We start from the raw sequence: 16,100 nt of genomic DNA, 5'->3' as shown, positions 1-16,100 counted from the left end.
TTTGAACAAGATTTTTAAATAATTCAAGCAAAGCAATTTTGAGACAGCATACTGTGACCAGTGGAAGAGTCAACCTGAAGAAGTGATTTAATGCCACACACAACCTGCAAAACAAAAGCTAATCTTACACCAAAAATGTGGCATCCATAATACCAAAACGATGAAACAAATCAAAGTCACCATAATTTTATGACTAAAGAACAAAAATGTCCATGAGAATCATCTCAACTTTTTGATCTCTCTGCCTGCCCTCTGCCCCTTCCTTTGTTATTTGGAGAATATCGTTAGTTTATGTCCTGAAATTCTTCTGGGTACCACACATTGCTGAGAGTGGTAATAAAGCCTTCTATCTGTTTCAAACCCAATGGACTTTTTTAACGAGACGTTATGGAAATAATTCTTCACTGCTACTTTAGGTTTTATTGCACTAGTTACGACTGACATTACTAAGCTCAATACACACGGCTTTCACAGAATCTACAACCGTAATTATTCGGATAGTTTGTGATTGTTTTGGCTATCTGTACCACCATAACAACAATACCACAAACGCATCGTGTTTCAATGATGCCACACGCCGTGCCAAGGACAATATCCTCCACTGACACAACTCCTCCTGTGACCCTGTCCTGGAGGTGTCCCTTTCTACCAAAGAAACTGAAAAAGCAGAGAAGTGACTTCACAGGTGCTAAAGTCTTACAATTGGTCAAATGAAAAGAAATCTAAAAGGAGGAGGTGGTCAGGATTCAATGCCAGGTTTGTCTGACATCTCTGTCCTACTATTTCAGCATCACTCATCTGTGGAGGAAGGGAGTGGAGACAGTGTGCATTCATAGCCAGCTTTTCCTGCCCTTTTGAGCCACCTACACCTTTCACCTGACCTCCTGAGGTGACATGCAGACTGATGCTTCTCAATGTGCCCGGGAGCTGCCCTTTCCCAGCCTGCCCAGGCTTGGCTCCCCTGGTCTCGGGTGCGGGGCTCTCTCCAACTCCGAGTCTTTATTTGTTTAACTGATACATCTGATTCCCTGGGCATGCTTCTCTCATTCAGTCTCCCTCCTAAATTATATCTCAATTATCCTCTGCATGCATTATACTCCTGACATTTAGTCAGTGAACTGGACAACCTCGGCCTCCCAGCAAAGTGTGGTTTCACTTATTCACCCATTTAACAAGTATTTAATGAGACCCTGTGCCCAGCACTGTTTAACGACAGGGGTAAAGTGGTGACGAGGACAGGCAAGGTCCCTATTTTCAGGAAAATCCGCAGGAATGACAGACAACGAACCAGGAAACAAATATATAAAATATCCCACATACTAATAATGCTACAAAGAATGCAAAGATCACGGAATAGTAGAGAATATCAGGGGTCCGCCGGGCACTAGTGCTGGCAGGATGGTCAGGAAAGGCCTCTTTCACAAAGTAACATCAGAGCAGAAAAACTACGGTGGCTGAAAAAAAATGAGCATGAGCAGGAGAGAGCAGTGTGAGACACAGGCCGCCGTCAGGGCGTCGGATAAGCCCCAGCCAGGCATTCGGATTTTAAGTGCATGGCTTTTTCTGCTTTAATTAAAAATTAACTGATTGGACCTGACTCGAGTTTCGGTGAGACCTAAGCGGAGGGGGGGCTTGAGGAATATTCTGCAACAAACGTGACGCTGGCTTGGTTTGGCGATGCTGGGGCAGAGGGCAGGAAAGAGGACAGTATGGGCTGTTCTGGAGGAAAAGACGGACCTGGCCCTCTGACAGACGGGACTAATGGGAAGAGGAAAGAGAAGACTCGTCACCTAACAGTCGGGGGAACAAAGAACAGGCGGTGTCTCCCATCACCTCTCCCTGGGCACGATCAGCCTGCCCGACTTCCTGAAACTAGCTGAGAAACTCACTGTTCTCATGCTTTTCTATCCAGTTCTGTTCGATGCCCTTCATTCCAGGAAAGAATAGCATCCATTTCTCAATGGAATGGTTGCACACTATATAAAGTAACATGTGAAATAAAATATATAACATTCTGGGATATTCTTAACTTTTTAGGCAAATGCCATATATTTTTCCTGTTAGATATTACCTCCCAAAATATCATTTAAATGCATTGAAAAAGCTGAATTATACACCTCCATAATAAAAAATGGATCTAATGATATTATTAAACCATAGCTTTCTGAATTTTTACAAATTCATAAATTGATTGAGGGATAAGTTATAGCATCAATCTCTACTTTCACATTATGCATCATAATTAATATTTATCATCCCTTGCATATTGAATATCAACTATAATCAGAAATACTAAAATGGTACTAAAAATGTGATTTCAGATCTTCAATATTTACTCCAGAAAATCCTTCCTGCTTTCTGTAACCTAAGGAGAGGACTCCATCTGTGATTAGACTATTTGTCACTCATTTTTTTAAACACATCTTGGCATATTACCTTGAATTAGAGTGTGTAATAAAAATGCCTATATTTAACAAATGCTAGCAAATTGCTTCCAGGCAGAAGTGATACTCATCTACCTCACAAAACATCACTGTGAACACCATATGAGGCATTTAGTAATGACTTAATAAGTGTGTTAAATGACTTAGTGAGTGAACTCTAGAATCATTCACACTGCAGCTGTCTGGATTAATCAACATTTTGAATGTATACAGTTTTATGCACAAGCACACACAGACACAAGTATTTTCAAAGAGTCGTACCTCCCAAAGTAGCAGATAGCAAGAAATGTGTCCCATATTTCTTGATAAGGTTTTCTGTGATTTGCTGAAGGGTAGGTCGACGTCCCAAAAGTCTTATGTTGCGGAAGAATTCAGGGGCAAGAGGCAGAGGGGAGCCAAGGAAATTTCTTCTCTCAACTGCAAGGTTATTTACTTTCCAGCGGCCAAACTCCCTGAAAAGCAAATTTATTTTTATTCATAAATACATAATCTATCTGAATGTTTTCATTTGAAAAACTCACTTGGTAGTTTAGCTGGGGTCACTACATTACAGTACCTCTTGCTTGTAATAATATGCCGCGTGTTATGAGCAGGAGAAGCAATATTATAATTTATTTAATTGGAGTGAATATTGTAAAACCCAGTCATGCAGAGGAAAAAATAAACCACTTAAAGTAAACAGTTTCTACTGATTTTTCCCCCAAAGAAAAGATGTACTTATAAGAAAATGATACCGTTATGCATAGAATATGAAATAGAGTTATTAAAAAAGAAAAAAAAACTAATGTAATATTTTTCATTTTCTAAGGGAAATTGAAAAAAGAGAATGGATTTATTTTCATCACTCTAATGATTCCTTTGTTTATTCATTTTAGCACAGAAACTTATAATATCTTAAGGACATTATAGAGTTGTGGAAGAATTAAAAAAAAACATGATCGAGAAACTTTTTTTACAATAATTATTGTTGATAACATATTTTGAAACCCAAGTTCAACCTGATTAGCAATTTCCCAAGCTGCAAAATGACTTCTAAGTTGGGTGTGCCAAGTTAGAAAAGTGGCGATATGGTTGTAAAATAGTCTTAACAAATTTGTCATTTTCTGAGATCAGTTAATAACACTAATTTAACAAAAAAATTATTCATTGTTTACAATTTACTGTCTATTGTTATCAGAAATCTTGCTAGCAATCTAGATGAATGTAAGAAAACCTCTAACCTCAGGACTCAAGGTTTACACGAAGCAAGATAAAATGGGAATCAATTAATTGCAATTCAAAGATTTTAAAATATTTTATGTGCAAACATACAAGTGTGCAATAGCTTATACAGCACAACTCCTCTAGCCAAGTTATTGCTGCCGTTGGATGCAAATGCTGCTAATCTAACTCACTGTGAATGTGCCTTCTCTTCCCTTATACTCACAGACCTCGTATGGCTGTGAAGAACCTAAGATGGGGCCAGCCTCCCCGGGACTCCTTCAGCATCAGGGGGACTTGTTATTACCCCAGTTGGCCTCCGTGAAGTTTGTGGCCTGGATTCACCTTCTGACGTTTCAGCTGAACAGAACACCTTGCAATCCCACCTGACTCATTTGTTCTCCGTCATGCAACAACCAAATCGAAAGGGCAAACTCTTTGGGAGTATCACCAGCCTAAGAGTAAAACTAAGTAATCAATCAATCAACTAAATCAGTGAATTAAAACCAGCATTGTTAGTACCTACAGCAAACTGTTATCTTAATTTCAAGAACTAATTGTTCATCTAAAATTCTTCTCTTGGTCAGTCTCTAATATTTCCATATAAAGAATGAAGTAAAATATTATACTTTTTTGTGCATATCCAAAAAGTGTAATTTGTGTAGAAAACATAGATGTTGGTTTGAGGTCTGAGATCTCTCATTTCCACTCACCCCACTTGGTTTATATTTTAATGATACACGACCATTGTTATAATCTCTATACATTTTGGTGAAAACCCAGAGAGACAGTATGGAATGAATCCTGAGAAGTGGTGATAAGAACACCAGAAGTAAAGTAAGTCATGTCTGCATAGTTAAGTACCATGTTGAAAGTAGTAGTTATTAGATATGAATACAAATACTTAGTGCCTCGTTTTTCCTGGGCACAGGATAAGGTGACATTTATTGGTGTCCTTTCAAGTTAGTGTACCAAGTGGCTTCCTTTGACCAGTGAACGATGAGCTTGTTGGCTTAGCCTGGTCCCTCATTCCCTACCCCATCCCCACAGCTCGCTGGGATGCACACACGCATGCACTAAAAATAAATTTTGTCATGTAAAGCTACCAAGATTATGAGCTTCTTCGTTGGTTCATTGCTTGCAATACAATCTGGTACACCATGAGAGACGTACAGCATTTTGACGTTGGGGTACCTTGAGAAACAATAAGGAATGACAGTCTGCGGCGCTTCCCTTCCTGCAGCTACGATTCCCCTCCGCTGTCACTAGACCAGGCATTTATTAAAGCTGGGGAAGAGGAAGCAATGGTGTGCTGAATTGAAAACACACCGTCGGGCATGGTTATCATAACAAGAGCACATTACCTGCAGGCCATCTAAGGTAGCGTCCGGCCAGACGCATTATGCTTCTATTAAGTAAGAACACTGTTGTTTCCAAATAATGCTGCCTTCTACCTGCAGCCTTCACAGAATACGAGTATCCTCCTCTCATAACTTTGGACTTTTCAGATGAAATAGGCACAATCATTAGAGTTTAATGTAACTTGGCCCTCTCGGAAGCGCCGCTATTTTGTAAAACACACAAATGGGCTATAACCAGCTCAGCCAGAGCATTACTTTGAAAATGTTTTTGTTGGCACTGAGGAGCCTCTATTAGTTGATTAGAGTTGTATGCTTGCCTGCTCAAAATTCTGACTTGCAAGCATCTATTATTCTGTGTGTCCACGTAATGTTGACTTTTTACACCAATATTTACTGTCATTTATCCCTACGCACCTTGTGCAGAAGATTGGAAAACAAGAGTCTTATCAATTACTTTGCCACTGCCATTGCCTTTTGTATCCACATTTAAATTCTATGTGATACATAATTGTATTCAATGTATTTAAAATATATTAACTACCATGATTTCTTTAAAATTACACATATGTACTTGGTCTCCCCCCACCCCAAACATAGAAGCTACCGCTGTCGGCATTGGATATTTTGGACTTGATATCAAAGAAAAAGCCACATAAAAACAGTGACAAAATTAGATGATGCTGTTGCTGAAATGATTTATCTTTATCTGCTAATTCACTCTAAATAAAGTTGGTTGCCTAAGCCCTAGAAGCTATTATGACATTGCCTTTCACAGTACTACATTGGTTGGCTTTTAATTTTAATTCTATCCATATTCATTGAAATTCATAGACGCCACAGAATATTAAAACAAAACACATAATATCCAAGCACTAACCAACTGTGAAGAAATCCAGCAGAAGCATCATAAATTGACTTGCCCATCTTTAGTACCAATAACTTCCTAATTACATCTGTAAAATCCTACTGATCTTACGAATGGCCACCAATAATCAGTACTAGTTTTCCCTAATTTTATGATGTGTAACTGTTAGGTATAAAGCTGGCTCTTCTAACAGTCTTTCTGGATAGCTCCCACAGCTCACCCATGATGCTGTTTTCCGTTTGGCCAGGAAAAGGCAAACGTTCCTAACAGCCTGGATGACGGCTTCTGAAGCAGCTGAAGGCCAAGCAGTGGGCAGCGGAGAGAATGGGCTTTCTTTGGCCTCCTGACACTTGATACACCAATACCACCTTTTAACAAAGATCTAAGAGTGCTGGGGGGTTTCAAAGCTTTGGCAGGTATTTTTGTTAGAGGCAAGGGATTCAGCAGAATCAACCTGTGCACATAAAAGCACAATGACAGATAGGAGTTGTGTAAAATGTTTACACGCAGGATTTCCGAGGAGCACCATCCACGAGTGGCGCATTTTGAATGAGCTGCCAAACTGAGAGTAGATTAGAGATCACAAATTAGCAAGATTGCCCAAAGCACTGCCCCTCCCTGGGAGGCAGCAGAGTTCGCTGTGCCTCTGGCCGCCTGATGAGAGCAGAAAATAAAATGAAACAGAGATGGAGTTAGAAAGAAACATGTAAAGAACCGTCTGGTGTGGCTAGTGATATATACTTCCAGTTCTTAAAGGATGTTAAATTTTCAGGGCTATGAAATGCCCGAAAGTTATTTAATTTTATCGTACATAATTTTACATCATCGTCTAATAGGGTATTATTTCAATTTTAATAAAAATAATGCAGAATTTAATTATCATAGCCACTGCCATTATTCCCAAAGGTAATTAATTTAGTAAAAATATAAAGGTATCTGATGCTTATACCATCACAGATAAAAATCATTTATAGTATCCACGTTTAAATCAAACCATTGTTTGAACAGATGTTAGCAAAAGTTTTGATGTTAAAAGTACACATACATGTGTCAATGAATGACTTTTTAAGTTGAAGAGAGAGGGGATTGTGTAACAAGCAAACTCATTTCTTTCTAAATTTTGGATGTACAGTTTAACATCTGTTACCACTTACCACAATTTTTCATCAATTACATACATATAATTACACAGATTTGGTAATTATTGATCAGTGCAGAGAAAGCAGAGACAGACATACTGAGCTACAATAAAATACCCACTCTGTTTCTCTCTATAAAAAGAAATAAACAAATGTAAGGTCTCTATTTTTACATTGCTAATTTAAAAATCAATTCTTTATCTTGGCTACAAAATGGGAAATATTTGCATTTCATATAAGAATTTAAATATTTGGGGGAGGTAAAATAAAGCTAGGTTTTTTGTTTGTTTGTTTTTAAAGAGAATGGCTTTAGGAGTCAGATATCTCAAGGTTGAAATCCCATTCTCACCAACTCGGTTCGGAACAGAATTCGAAGCTCTAAGAACACTGGCAAGTTGTTAACCTCATTGACGGACAATCGTTTTATTTCTGAGCGCACATCTAGCAACGCCGACTCTGCAGTTTTTGAAGAGGTAACATTTGTACCACAGCTAAAGTGGTTCAGGGGACACTGTTTATGTCACAGGGAATTTTGGTCTGTGTACCCTTGTGAAGTCACAGATTTGTGTCTCAAGCCGCCCGTGCTGCAAATACATATGATTATCAACTGAGGTAGTAAGGTTGAGTGGAATTAATGAGCAAAATTTACAAAATAATTTATACATATAACTAACTCAAAGAATCTGCAAATTGTTCTTCTTGGTCCAGACACAGACTAGTAAGTTAAATGGTGTTGAGGGAGAAAAAAACCCAAACTTATATTTATCTGATCATGAAAACATAATCTGCATTTTGATTCTTTCTTTAAACATTTATGCAATCATTTCATGGAGATTTCTTCATGAAGATACAACCCCTACATTAAACTCTGGATCAAATATTTATAATCCATGATTTATAACAAGGTACCTAACCAATTAAATATCTGAGTTTGTAATAAAGTAACTGCTTCATTTCAAGTAGCATAAGGTAAAAAGGCAAAACCAAGGTTTTTTTTTTAGAGTAATTACATTTTTGAGACAAACTGTCAATCTTTCTATGAAAATTTTGCATAATAAAATTAGGTTTAAATAGTAACTCAATTTCATAAAATACATGTTTTATAATGTCTTAAAGATCTTTTTAAATGTTATGATTTTTTCCATGTAGTTAAAGGAAATAAAAATGCTATAGTAGGTCATAGGTTTTAAGGTATGCGTAACTCATTTCAACTTGCTATTAATTTTGTTTCCCACACCCATGCGTGGTAGGTAAGGATGCTGGTGTTTCGTGACAAAACAAATATTCATAAAAATCTATAATGTTCATTTTGCAAGGTATGGAACATTCATTCCCCAAATTATAATCTTTCGGCGGGAATCAGGCTTGAGTCGCGAGAACACCATTTTATAAACAAACATAAAGCTGGCGTGACATAGCCTGGCAGGTGCCTCCTTTTTCTCCGTCATCATCAGAATCCACGGATTACAAATTGACACGTGGTCTCCAACGTGCACTTAGTATTTCTGTCTTCTGCGTTTGGGATTTACGTAAAACAAATCTGTTACAGATCCCCCACCGGCTTTAAAGATACCAATAACACACGCGGACACAGCTCTGCTATCTGCGCCCCCCATCCTGTCTCCAGCCAATCGTTGCATGCACCCCTATCGGGAAGTCCCCGTACGCAAAGTCCCGTGGTGTAACGACTCTTCTGTGGGTGACTTAACTGCCACGGTGCAAACGACAGGACTATTTCAGACGCGGTTAGCATGGCTGTGGAGGGGAAGGCGGCCATGCTTTCGGTGGAGCGGAACATATTTTCTACTTAGGCTGCAACTAAGCAAAACAGAAAAATACTCAAAAGGGGTGAGAAAATATAAGTTAAATGTGAAGAAATTGGGCTATGGTTTTATGTAATTATTAAATGGACACTGAAAAAAATGAGCTTTTAATATCAAAAGCCAGGCACTGATTTCATTTCTGCATTTTAGACTAACGCGGCAATCAAGTGTTCTAACAAGTGGCCTCACTGGTTCCGGCTGGAGCTTGAATAACTAATAAATTGGGTATTAGTACTCTTCTGAAAGAACAAGGTCAATTAAAAGTTAGTAAAGCCAGAAGCCCAGATGGTGCTGAATTCACCCAACTAAAATGAACTACCCTGGATTTGGCTCATTCTCATTATTTAATTATTCATGTGATATATGTGAAAATCTGGCAAATTGGAAAATTGCCAGTAATTTGCCCCATCAACAGAAGATGACTCAGTTCTTCTAATTACAGATCCAGACACAATTAAGTACCTTCTCTCCCCACTTCAGTGGGGAGCTAACTCTATAAAAGCAGCTAACGCTATAATGAAAAAAATTAACAATCAAAAGAAAATCACAGATAATTTAATTTTTCCCCATGAGTCAGTAATTCAAATAACCATTCACATAAATGGTAGGAAAGTACGTAGTCAACTAATAGACAAGTAACACTGTGTATGAAACAAGCTGATAAAAATATTTTTTATAAAACGGAAACGTGAACAGAGGAAGAATTCTATAATCACACATTTGTGCACTAAATTATTTTACACTAAACGACCTTAATTTTCTATGCTATAAAATCCAGCATATGGACTTAAGAAATTCAAGTGTCTTAATTTTTTCTTTGTGACTTCCTCTTTTAAACTTAAAGAATTCTATAGGAAACACTGCACTCTTACACTTCTCAAAATTATACAAATCTCTACTACGTGATTAGTAATATTTGGCAAGGACTTCTATATTGAAAATTCTCCTGCGGCACCATATCATAGGCACATACTTTAACATAAAATGTGGTTCGCTCTGCAGTATTCAACTGATACTGTGTAAAAACAAGGACCGCAATCAGTCATAACTTTGTGTTTGAAGAAAAGAAAGAAACGTGGCTTATTTGTAATGTGGCCTTGTGGAAAACATATATTACCTCTTCAACATAATAATTCTTTTGGAATGAAACCTCAAGTGGGGGATGAAGGAAGGTGTACTGCTTTTAGGCAAAATGACCTTGATGACCTTGATCTAGTGGATCAAGTTTGCGACGTAGCAAACATCTCTGCAGTCTCTCTGGATAGATCAGTTTTATGGCTTTTTTTGTTTTTAATTTTTGGGCTAGATCTCACTTACCTTTGCACAGATAATCACATTACCGTCAGAATGAGTAAAGAGAACAGATCAGGATAAATGGTTTACATAAATGTTGTATCTCAAAAGTAAATGGGGTAATTCCTATGCATAACATTCATAAAAAACATTTTAGGACATTTAAATAAAAAGTTCTATTGTAAAATAATATATTGCCTCAATCGTTATCATTGTTCAACTTTTACAGCCTTGCTTAACAGTTAAAATTACAACTGACAGTGCTAATTTCTCCACTCATAAATCACCTCCAGGAAGCTGTGTGGCACTGAGGGGCACGGGCTCTTTGTACCCCCCAGTATCTCCTGAGTGCAAAATGCTATGGGTCCTGTGAGTGTGTTTTGTCACTTGACAGATTTGAAAACCAAGCCCTAGTTAAGCTCGCTTAAATTACATTGCAAAACTTGAAAACTAATAGTTAAGAATACAAATTAAAAGTTAAAACATATAATTTATATTAAAACATTTACAGCTTTTTAGAAAATTAAATGCCCCGTGATGAACTGAACCTCCTATTAAAGACATTTAAATAGGCCCTGAAAATGAGAATAATGTTATTAGTCAAATCTAGGAGGAAAAGTCTGAACTATCCCCAAATTGTAATGTTATATTCCTATCTTCCTTCTATACACATCCATGCACTTAATAAATGTTAGTGGATAAAAAGAAATGCCATATATTTATTTAAGCTAGTTGTTATCACAATATGATGATATTTACTCCTTCAGTTCAAATTCTAATTTTTCTTTTTTGTAATTAAAATGTTTCTCAACTGTAGATTATACTCATCAATAAGGTGAGGCATTGCTCATCTCCAAAGAAAAGTTTCTATACTTAGAAATAGTTTCTTTTTCCCTTTTCTTACATCTGTGCTTTGAAATAGGAACAAAAAGATGATTAAAAACAATGAAAACAGTTTCCATTTACAGCAAAATTATGAAAAATGTCTAATTTTGAAATAATTAAATACACTGGACTAAAATCTCTTAAGACATGATGAACTGGCAAGAAAATTAAAATTCTTCAGAATCAAAAATGGAAAAAGCTAGAATGCAGAAGTGTAAGAAAATAAAAATAAGGAAATATTTAAAACTGAATAATGTTCTGTATCAGTAATTCTTAGAAACAGGTAAGGTAGTTCTAATCATGAAACTTATAATCTCAGATGCTTACATTATAGAAGTAAAAAAAAAAGACTGAAAAATAGTTAAATATGCATCTCTAATAGAAAACCAAGATAAAAAACCAAAAGTACGAAAAAAAGACAAACATAAAGAAGAAAGTAGTAACATAAAATAATACAATACAGAGAATTCTAAAACAAACATTGATTCTTTGACCTAGACAAGAAAAGTAAAAATAGACGAATTGAACTATATCAAAATTATAAACTCTTTCATCAAAGGACAAAATCAATAGAGTAAAAGGCAACCAATGGAATGGGAGGTATTCAACAATATTTGCAAATCGCATATCTGATAAGAGGGTAATGTCCAGAATACATAAAGAACTTCTTTAACTCAGCAAAACCAAGTAAATAAAAAGAACCTGATTATAAAACAGTCAAGGCACTTGAATGGATATTTCTCCTTAGAAGTCAAATAAATATTCAACAAGCATATGAAAATATGTTCAACATCACTAAATTTAGGAAAACCACAATGAGATATTGTCTCATACCTACTAGGATGTCTACTATTAAAAAAATGGAAGGAAGGAAGGAAAGAAGGAAGGAGGGACAGAAAGAAGGAAAGAAGGGGAACGTAAGTGTTGTTTAGGATGTGAAGGAATTTTTAACTCTGTGTGCTGTTGGTGAAAATGTATAGCCAACAGTCATTGGAAACCAATATGGCAGATCCTCAAAAAACTGAAAATAGAATTACAATATGATCCAGCACTTCCGTTTTTGTGTATACACTCCAAAGAACTGAAAGCAAGATCTCAAAGAAGTATGTATTTGTATCCTTAGCAGCATTATTCATAATAGCTAATATGTGGAAGTAACCCAAGTATCCATAGGTAAATGAATGGATAAACCAAATGTAATATAAACATACAAGGGGCTATTATTCAGCCTTATAAAGGAACTTCGGACACGTGGCCACACCACACGGATGAGCCTTGACCTTTTGCTAAAGGAAATAAGCCAGTCACAAAAGACATTTACTATGTGATTCCACTTCTTTGAGGTACCTAGAGGAGTCATATTCATAGAGATAGAAGGTAGAAGGGTGTTTCTCAGGCGCTGGGAGAGGGAGCGATGGAGATGTTATTTGATGGGTGTGGAATTTCAAAGTCATAGGTGACAAGACTCCTGGAGATGCGTAGTGGTGGTATGATCCAAACATACCTTTAAAAAGTAACATATTTTTCTTACAGTTATAAAAAAATAACTTTGTAAGAATGTTTAAAATGACTGGTGTGACCAGTATTGAACTCAATGATTAGATTTTTATTTTACAAATCTTATTCTGTGTTTTACTCTACATTGTACCATAAAATAACATAAATGGGGTAGAAAATTTTGCTTAAAGTGAGATCTTGTAAAAGAATCATTTGAAGGGAAATCCATTTTCATTTTCCAGTCATTTAATAATTAGTACATTATTTCTATAAAGGGAAGTTACCTCATGTTCCTTAAAATGTAATTATTCCTATGAGAGTGTCTTTCATTGTCTGTAATTTGCTAATCTGAAAATATTATTGGCAGTTAATTCCAGTTATGAAAATAAAAATTAGATGTTAAAATAAGTTTTCAGAACTAAAAATAGAGCACACCTGAAATTAATCTAACACATTCCACTATAATGTTCTAGTGCAGTGGCCTTGAAATTGTGCCAGTTTTATATAAATCCCTCCAGAGTCAGCAGGTGGAACGCAATCTCTAGTTGTCTGTATATTCCTTCTTATTTGTTACTTTTTTCTTAACATATTAGTGCTCACATTTTTGTTTTTTAAGAACACTGGTGTTTTTATAGAAACAATTCCTATTTAAAATAACACCAAGTAAAAGAGCTCATAATGGGAAAAGTTATGAGGAAGATGCAAATCATTTACAGTTAATTGTGCCGAAAACTTCTTATTGTCTCTTGACTTCCCATGTACCAAGAAAAGCTTTGACAGCTCAGATTCATGTTTATAGACACACACAGACATCCTGAGAACATGAATCATAATCAAGATACTCATTAAAATACTAGAATGTGTGTTTCCAATGCTAACATATTTTTATATATGCCTAAAGATAATTGCAATACCATTTTGATATAATTATCAACCCAAATTCCTTTTTCCAAGAAATACGACAGGATATGTAAAATGCCTAGCGCAATGCTTGGCCCTCAATCATTTACTAAATTAGCTCCTCTAAAAGTCAAGACCATCCGTTATGGGCAACTCAAAGCAGTATCATGAACTTTTCATGTCTAATTGTCATACTTTCTCCCTCATTTACCATTTCCTCAGTCTTCTTCCTGCCTCCCAGGCCCTCGCCCTCGCTTCTCTCACTAAACATTGTATAATGACAGAACAGCCCTCTTAGAACATACCAGAAGCCTCTGCCTTATCCTACAAGCTCCATACTGCTCATCTTTTCCCCAAAATTAACATTATTTAGTCTACATTTTTCTCCCTCCAGGTCACCCGAAATGCACAAGGTAAGAATAAATTCAATTACTAGATTAGTCCACGATGAACTACAAAAAGAATACTTAGTGTTCAACACAAACAACGTAATTCAAGTCAATAAACATCAAGGAAATACCTGCTAATGAACGCTGATTCCTTAAGCTTGCCGGAGGATTCCATGGTTTAATTTAGGGAGAACGGGAGGCAACCATTTCCCTTTTCCCTCACAGCTTAGTCACTTGGTAAAAACCAGTTCTCCGTGCTAGAGCCAGAACTAAAACCCTTCTATCTTTCACTTCAACACCCAAGCATGCTCGATTATCCTGCACTTGTTCCTGATTCTAGGGCACAATCGGACTTCTAATAAGAGTGGCAATGAACTCCATCAGTAAGCACCACGGCTCATGTGTTAGTCCTTAATATAACTTTTTCTGGTTTGAGAAGGTAGGACATTTGTCTTAATTATCAGGGAAGGCTTCATAGAAGACTTAGCATTTAAACTCTGCCTTGAAGCCTGACAAGGATTTTTAGACGTGAGAGGTGTGAAGAAGGGACTCAAGGCTAAAGAAAGACCCGAGCAGACATGGATCTGTGGAAGTGCAGTGAATACAGACGGACCAGAGATGAGTCCCAGGCTCCTGGAAGGCAGACGTAACTGAAGGGGTATCATATGTAATAAAATCTGGACACCCCCCCCCCACAAAACAATGTATAACAGCAGAGTGTAGTTGATTAAGAGTTTGAGGACCAAACACAATAGAAGGAAAATAGGAATAAAATTATACTGTTTTGAGGATGCAGAGAGCAATACTCATAACAAGTTAATCATGGAATCTGGAATATATTATTAACCAGACGTCACTATGGATTTTACTGTTATCTTGAGTAGATAGAGAATAAATATTGCTTTATGCTGTGAGAAAGTTTAAATCATGATGGTTTTATTTAAAAAAAACCTTCTTTCTATAAGAAGATGTTGATTTGATCTTTTAGATAAAATAAAAATACAAAAAACTGGTGATAACATAAAGACAGAGCTGGGATGAAGAGAGAGCAACGAGAGCAAAGGGATAAAACTATGTTGAGTTTATTCTCGCAGATCAAAAAGAGTTTGTAAAGACTGGAAAACTCAGAACTTACAAGGATGGTGCGAGTCGAATGAATGCCCCCGTGCCTGGAGGCATGGCCATTCTGTTTTCTGAATATAAATTCAAAGCATAAGGTCTCTGAATTGGACAGAGTATTTAAAAATCAAGACTGCCGAAAAACTCCAGGGTCTGTGCTATCTCTAAGGTCACCTTGTGGATGGAAACACTTAATAATAAGAGCATTTTTATGTTTAAGTAACTAACTACATTTGAAATGATGCCAAGAATTAATAGAAATGATGATCTTTTATAAATTGTGTTAATGCAAAGTTCAATATAATGATGGTTTTATCAAAAAAAACCCTTCTTTATATAAAAAGATGTTGATTTGATCTTTTAGATAAAATAAAAATACAAAAAACTGGTGACAATATAAAGACAGAGCTGGGATGAAGAGAGAGCGACGAGAGCAAAGGGATAAAAGGAACCAGCCCAAAGAATTCCTACACAGGTGAAAATTGACTACAATGTAAGGATATTGTGAAGGGGAACATAGATGTATTTCAAAGAGCTAAAATAAATCTTGGAATGACATCAAAATGAAGAGAAGTCAAAACTCAGAATTTGTAACACTACATTTATACGTTCCCAAAGAGGTATTGGACAACAAATCGGTTTATGTGTCTCGGAGATCTCTTAAATGCACCCCCTCCACCTCAGAGGGCTGAAATGAGAGATCGGCCTTTCCTCAGAGTTCAAAATGCCCTAGATGCGCGCCCCGTTCTCTCATAACTTGTCCTTACATCTCATAACAGGAAATGAGACGGACCTTAAGATGCTTGTTCAATATTCTCAGGTTTTTCTTCTGAAGAGATTTTCCCCAAAGTTACAGAGAGCTTTTAAATGTGAGAGGCACAAAGGTTTTGAGAAGTAGAGCAAGATAAAATTTCTTAAATTAAAGCTCCGAAATACTGACCCCGAATCTTAAATTAAATCTCATTTTGTATCGTCAGATAATAAGGGATAGCTAAGAATATGGGTGATATTCGGGGGGAAATGTCACATAACATGTGAAGGGTTATTTCTTTCATCGTCTCTAACATTTAATTGGAATTCTTTGCCAACTTGTGGATATAACACCCTGTTCTGGGAATATGTGGGTTATTGCTTGAGTGAGTTTGTCGTTTTATCCAATTTGAGTTTAAAACAGTTATTTCAAAA

General features: G+C 36.5%; 1 protein-coding gene across 1 annotated transcript in view; it reads right to left on the bottom strand.

Moving 5' to 3' along the window:
* The window catches only part of BRINP3 (BMP/retinoic acid inducible neural specific 3), a 102,997-nt gene extending 100,101 nt beyond the window's left edge, over positions 1-2,896 (bottom strand). The window contains exon 1 of the mRNA XM_024576073.3: positions 2,706-2,896. The gene's annotated coding sequence lies outside the window, so the exon portion shown is untranslated. The remainder of the gene's footprint in view (positions 1-2,705) is intronic.
* Between the last annotated feature and the right edge of the window lie 13,204 nt (positions 2,897-16,100).

The sequence above is a fragment of the Desmodus rotundus genome, chromosome 10 (genome assembly GCF_022682495.2).
Source record: "Desmodus rotundus isolate HL8 chromosome 10, HLdesRot8A.1, whole genome shotgun sequence".
NCBI lineage: Eukaryota > Metazoa > Chordata > Mammalia > Chiroptera > Phyllostomidae > Desmodus > Desmodus rotundus.
The sequence above is the reverse complement of the archived record's forward strand: the minus strand, read 5'-3'. Positions and strand labels throughout refer to the sequence as shown.